Below are 7067 nucleotides of genomic sequence, written 5' to 3'. Positions count from 1 at the left end.
CTCTGAATCTACAGAACACTTTATCTTGAGTACAGTACACTGCACCAGGAAAGTTTCTAATGAGGGAATTAGTGTATTTCTAAAGAAAAGAAAATCTGTTATGGCTACAACTGCTATATTGTTATAGCGGAAAAACCTACTGACATGGTCTATCTAGATTTCAGCAAGGCATTTGACTAAATCAGTCATGATATCCTCTCATGGACAACAAGGAGAAATGAAGGTCTTTCTCGTATGGCTAGCATTAGGGTTACAGAGAGAAAAAAAATTGTTACTATTATTATTATTTTATATAATTCAATGTAATTCAATTCTTGGTGGAGAAGAGTTAAGCTCTAAGTGGTAGTTATTATTAGTGATTTTATATTAGCCATCAAAATTGAAGTACTACCTGAAGATTTAGTATGTGTAAGATGAGTTAAATGTATCCAGTACCCCCTAGAGGGTAGAACTGCACTTGTCACATCCCAGCTGAGGGGCTAAGTCAGGGTGTAGGGTTAGGATACACCTGTGGCTGGGACTCTCTCACACTGGTGGGTGAAATTAGTTTCAGAGGGGTGACTGGCCTGGGACAAAGACCAGGTAAGAGCTCTTGGTCAGAAAATAGTCTAGCAAAAGGCAAATCAGTGGTCACATGGAGACAGGAGGTGGAAGGGAGGGACGACTAAAGGGGATGGGGAGACTTTGGAGAGTGATAGGTATGCTCATTATCTTGATTGTGGTGACAGTTTCACGGATGAATATGTACATCAAAACTCATCAAACTGTACACTTTACTTATGTTCAGTCTATGGCATATCACTTACACCTCAATAAAGATGGAAAGGAGAGGAGAAAGAGAGGAGAGAAAAGGGAAGGAAAAAAGAGTCAAGCCAAGTTGAGGATGTTCAGGCATCTAGCCCTGGCCAGGAGCTCAGAAGTTAGTCACTCCAGCATTGAGACTGGAGCTAGTAGAGCTGAAAGCAAATGCAAAGGTGCAGACATGACCAGAGTGGTTAAGACTGAGGGAGACATTACTGGGTGACCAAGATGAGCATATCTCCGACAGTTGGTACAGCTTGGTGCTTTATCCTTGCAGATTTCTTCATGCCCACCAACACTTAAAAGGGACTTTAATCAGATCCAGGCAATGGAACTTACTAGGTACCATATTCAAGTGCAATATCAGGAATGGCTGTCTTGGGAGATTGTGAGCGCCAGTCGCTGGCAGTGCTGAAATGAATGTTGGGTGATCACCTGCCAGATATAGCAAACCATGCTGCCTAATCACCTAGCAAGCTGGGAAAGTCTTCCCCCACTCCTATCCCAGTCCCAGAACTACTGAATCAGAATCTCCAGGGGGTAGAAACTGGACACCTTTTTTTTTTTTAACTCCCCAGGTGATTTTGAGGCAACCTCTGTTTGGAATCTGCTGCTACAGACTCGGACTAAACTATTACTATAGTTCTTTCTAATTTTAAGTTTCTATGATCCAATGAATACCCAGGGGAAAAGCTCCACAGAAAAATATTTCAAAGTGTGGGAACCCCAAGGTCCTGAATCCAACCATCAACAAACATGTGTAAATAGCTTAGCCTATCCAAACTATATTCATCCCAGTTGACTCGGGGAATGTGTCCACTCCTCCAGCTCTCTTCCTAAGTCCCCTGTGGCCTCTTCACCCTCCTCTGAACTATCCATAGCATCAGAAGTCAGCCTTTGTTTTAAAGGAAAACAGGAAGAAAAGATCACTTCTCTGTGTTGTCTTGCATTGTCTATTGGGGGATTCAGTAGACCAAATTAATAATGCCCTGCATGCCCAGCAAGTCACAAAGTAATTGAGAAATCAGACAAAGTAAAAGGGCATATGGAGACCACTGTGGCATCTTCATTATTGAGAAATCTGCTATTAGACCAGCAGAATTCATAGCAGAGTCCTATCACAGGCAGCACTGGGGCAGTGCTTTTCCATAAGACACAGCCTGCTCTTTCACAATTTGTATCACAGAGGAACGGAGCAAAGCAGGTGCCTCCTGTGAGCAGCCTAGCTCCCAAGGGGAAGGGGAAATGAAGGAGTTTGGCTCTGTGCACCCAGTTTCTCCTTCAAGGCTTTCCAATCAGAGTACTTCTTCCTCCTCTCTTGGGAGGTTTGGGTAAGGAGAAGCCAGGAGTGTGTGACATGGATGGACTCTCTCCATGTGGCACAAGCCCTCCAGAGTGAGAAGGAAACCTTCCTGCCTCCCCCAACACTTTCTTATTCCTCTCTTGTGTATATATCTTGGCTCTTCAATGGACTTGTAAACCAATCAAACACAGGGATTATGCTTTGTGTCTTTTAGATGCTTTCTCCAAATTGCCTGGAGCTGTGCTGGGCATATTGTGAATATTCAGCACAAAGAACCCAGAAACAAGAAATAGGGAGAGGGAGAGAGGCGAGGGGAAAACATACAATGGTGATTCATAAGTGTATCTTGAGGATGAGTGAAGCATGAAGCATTGATTTAAAATGTCTTTTAAGTCAAAAGGCAGTTGGCCTGAATTCAAATCCTGCTTCCACCCTTCTTCCTGAGTTCTATCACTCTGGAAAAGTGGCCTAAATTATCTCATCTATGCCTACTACCAAGGGTTATTGTGAGCACGGAATAGACTTTGGCCTATCAAGGGGTTAAAACAGGGTTGGTAAACTATGCCCTGCAGTCCATCGACCTACTGCCTGTTTTCATAAAATTATTATTGGAACCCAGCCACACCCATTCATTTATATACTGACTTCAGCTGCTTGCACACTACAATGGCAGAGTCGAGTGTTAAAATGTATCTTATGCCCCACAAAGCCTGAAATACTTATTATGCTTTATAGAAAAGGTTTGTTGACCGATCCTGGCTTAGAACACAAGAGCCCCATTCTTTATTGCTAAGAAGTACAAGACTTGGTACATAGGTCATCTCTTTAAAGTAGTCCTCAGTTGGGATCCGTGGGTGGCACAGTGGTTTGGCGCCTGCCTTTGGCCCAGGGCGTGATCCTGGAGACCCGGGATCGAATCCCACATCGGGCTCCTGGTGCATGGAGCCTGCTTCTCCCTCTGCCTATGTCTCTGCCTCTCTCTCTCTGTGTGACAATCATAAAAAAAATAAAGTAGTCCTCAGTTTTTACAATTAGACTTCAGTACTTCCTCCCTTCCTCATTCCATAGCACCTACAACCTACTTTTATAGCACTTTTCACAGGGCATTGTCTCATTGGTCTTGGTTTCCTCCATTGAACACTGAGATTCTCCAGATTGGGGCTCTGTCTTATCCATAGCTCTAAGTAGTGCCTGGAGAGAATTGATCCCCAGGAAATGCTTGCTCAGTTAAAGTATTAACCAGAAATATACGCACACACAGTATAAACTCTCAGTAATAAATGACTGTAAGCCTACTAAGTGACAAAGCCTAGAGTTCTGAGCAATTCTTTCTGGACTTTGTCCCCACTGCTGTGACTGAGGCAGATTTTCAGGTCCTCGCCTCTACCTCCTCATTTCTCTTCTCTCATTACCAAATGTCTGGCTGTGGTGTTGCTGGAACAGGGGCAGATCTGCCCGCATTGATCAGTTTGCAATCTACAACTGGCATCCCTTTTCGTTCCTTATGAGGTCATCAGCCTTCCCTTCAATCTTCAGAAGTCCATGCCAAGACATGGCAGCCAAGAGGGCATCAACAGCCTGCAGGCTGATGTTCCCTGTGGGAGATGAGGAATGTTCCCACCCTTGTATTCCACAGCAGGTGTGCGGGGGCATTCTTATCATGCTTCTTGTGGAGCTGCATCTGCTCCCAGTTTTCAGAGCTTCTGATCATTTTCATGACAAAATGTTAGGCTATATTTATCCATCACATCACCAAAGCCGGCCCTTGAAATTTCTGACCAGGAAACATTTGAGCTGTGCTGTTAATGTGCTCAGTGACCTCGGCACCTCCCTGACCCTTGACTTCTTCTTCTGTAAAAGGAGGGGAGATAGTCACAAAGATCCCCCTGGACTTTGGACTCTAACACAGTGCCTCTATAAGGTCACATGAACCCTCAGTGCTAGAAATTCTTTTAAACCAGATTAGCAGCTAGTTCAGAAATTGACCTGCTTGAGGGGTAGGTGGTAGGGAGCTGGACACCACCACCTGTGAAGTCCCCTGCCTATAGGATGCTGACCTCTTGTCCTCCCACTGACGAGATCTTGCCCAAATCCTCAGCTCGAAGGTGAAATTCCTCAAAAAGCTTTGAGTAGCCTGAGCTTTCCCAAGACTCCTTGGGGCTCAAAGGTGAAGTCAATGTTTGCCTCCAAGTAAGAATTCATTAGCAGCTATTGCCAATCAGAGCTGTTTTCTCTGAGCAGAAACAGACTCCCTGGAACTCTGCAGGTCAGCAGGTCAACGGCTTAACATACAGACTCTGCAAACGCTGGTGGTCTGGCCCACCAGAACTGGCAGGTCGCATATAAGCTTCCTCTTCCAGCTCAGTAGTCTGGCTGCCCATCAGGTACCAGCTAAAAAGTGTCTGCTGTGTCTTGCCAATGAGACCGGCCCCACCAGGCATCAAATTGCAAATCTACGATGGAACTAGAAACTTGAAAATCTCTCCTGGACATTCTGGTACACTCCCTCTCCAGCATGACTTGAAAAAAGAGCTTTTTTTTTTTTTTTCTTACAGCATTTTTATTCCCATAGGAATCAGTAAGTAGAAACGTATTTGTAAAGTAATGGGTAAAAATGATTACTGGGTTTTTAAAATGCTCTTTCTGATGTTCCCATTCACTCAATAGTGACAGTCATACTGACAGCCACATTTACTCATGATCCAGAGAAATCTTCTTTGCTTAATACTGCATTAAGCACTGTTTGAAAAGTAACATCCCTTGGATGGCTTTCCCCACAGTGTTCAAGGCCTTTGCTACCCTGCCTCCACAGGAGCTGACAATGTTTTAGCAAAGTCGGCTCTTGATTATGGAATTCTATTTTGAGCAGAGAAAAAATCTCAGGATGTGCATCGGAGTCTGCCTACCCCAGATAAACAGGCCTGAAGGAATGTCCTAGGAAGATGATGCTGGCTGGGGGGTTATTGCTATAGCACACGTCGCACGAACAGACTTTATTTTAACTGGAGAAAGGCCACCAAATGAGCTATTTTTAATTAAAATCCCCTGAACCTTACTTATTAAGACTTTTGGCACATGCTGACAGTGAAATTTTTCCTGCATGGTCCTTTTGGGAGCTACCTTGATGACTTTGGCAGAGGAATGACATATAAATAACATTTAGGGTTATTATTATTGGGCCAGGTTCTCATCCTGGATTACTCTCTGGGAATTCTAATGCTTAGACTTGCTTGTTAGAAACACTATGCTTTTCACCTTCCCCCAAGTGCATAGGGGATGAGGTGGTGTGAGGCTTGGGAAAGGGCATCATTTGGAAGATCTATTAATTGAAGTTCGTTTGAAAGCCATTCTGTTTATCATTTTAAAAGTTCCCTATTTCAGGTAATTCATTCACTCCCCAAGTCTCCAGGGATGTAAGTAGCAGGTGGGTTTTATCCCCATCTCAGGAATAGAACACAGATTGAATTGTCCCAGTGTGAGATGAGGTTCTAGAACAAGTGACACAGACTTGCCTCAGAATAAGAACCCAGGACCCCTCACAGGGAGGCCATGTCTATAGTCAGATGGCACACCTTCAGGGGCAGAGGAGACGGGCAGTAGACTATTCCCAAAATTTAAGAGAAGAGTTTTTATTTAGGAATGCTGATACTGCATCCTAGGCCACCACTGATTCACTCAAAATATGAGTCTGTACTGTGTGGCAGGGACTTCTTTCTGTAGTGATCTGGGGTAAGAAAGAGGAAAGGCAAGGTCCCTGCTCTCTGGAAGCTCAAATTCTAGGGTTGATGTGGGGGGAAGAGAAGTGATAAATAAGCACAAAAGCAAGCAACCAAAATGTAAGATAAGTTCAGAGAGATTAAAAAAAAATGGTATGATCAAGAAAACAAAGAACCATGATGGAAAGGCAGGTCAGTGGGAGCCTGTACAATTCAGACAGAATGAGCAAGAAAAGCTCCTGGAAGGAGGTAACATTTGAGTTTAGACTTAAATAATAAGAAGCAGACAGACCTGGGAAGATCTGACTTTAGAGCTTTCTAGGCAGAAGGAACAACCAACTGCAAATTCCCTTGGGCAAGAACATGCATGTCACATTTCAGGAGCAGAAAGAGGAGATATCCTATGCAGCCAAGTGAACAAGGAGTTGAGTGGCAGGAGAGGTATATAGGTGTCAGATCACCTCAGGCCATAGTGAAAGATTTGGATTTCATTCACTGAATGAAATGGGCAGTATAGGCAGCCGTTACAGGTGCAGAGGAGACTACTTGTCCCTTATATCCATTCTCTCTTTCTTTTAGTTCTAAAAACCTTGACTTTAATCAGCCATGCCCACCCAGTTGGAAGGGACATCTTCCAGCTGCCTTTGCATAAATATGTGGCCAGGTAATTAAGTTCTTATCAATAAGATGCGAGCAAAAGTGACATGTGCAACTTTTGGGCCTTGCTCTTAAGATGACTGGGCATATCTTCTCCCCTTTACCATCTCAGTGACTAGAACACAGATATGGCCATACAGCCAGCCAGCTTTGACTTTGGAGCATGAGAGTAATACCCAACACTGTGGCAAACAAAAGGAGAGAAGAAACCTGGGTCCCTGCATGACTATGTGCAGCTTAGCCACCTACCTGCCCTGAACCAGCTTCTTTCCTTTGTTTGAGCCATTATATTCTGAGTTTCTGTTACATCAGCTTATCCTGCATCCTAATACAGAGTGTTTTAAGGAGGAAAGTGACGTGATCTGATTTGTATCTCAAAGAAATCAATCTAAGTACTATGCGCATAAAGTGTTGGAAGGGGGGAAAGAGTGGAGTAATGATATCAAAGGCCAGCTAAGAGGCCATCACAGCAATTCAAACAAAAGATACTGATAGCTTAGTCTGCTAAGCTACCCTGCACACAGAGAGAAGTAAATAGATTTGGGATCAATTTTGAAAGTAGAACCAAAAAGATTTGGAGATGAATTGGA

At 43.8% G+C, this 7067-nt stretch overlaps 1 long non-coding RNA gene across 1 annotated transcript; it reads left to right on the top strand.

The window, feature by feature from the left end:
- The first annotated feature begins 5644 nt into the window (after nucleotides 1–5644).
- On the top strand, nucleotides 5645–6819 carry LOC112654315 (uncharacterized). Its single transcript, XR_003132920.2, has 3 exons — nucleotides 5645–5833; nucleotides 6400–6484; nucleotides 6590–6819. It is a non-coding gene; the product is annotated as an uncharacterized LOC112654315 (long non-coding RNA).
- Nucleotides 6820–7067: the final 248 nt, after the last annotated feature.

The sequence above is a fragment of the Canis lupus genome, chromosome 15 (genome assembly GCF_003254725.2).
Source record: "Canis lupus dingo isolate Sandy chromosome 15, ASM325472v2, whole genome shotgun sequence".
Classification (NCBI taxonomy): Eukaryota; Metazoa; Chordata; class Mammalia; order Carnivora; family Canidae; genus Canis; species Canis lupus.
This window is presented reverse-complemented; position numbering and strand designations above follow the sequence as displayed.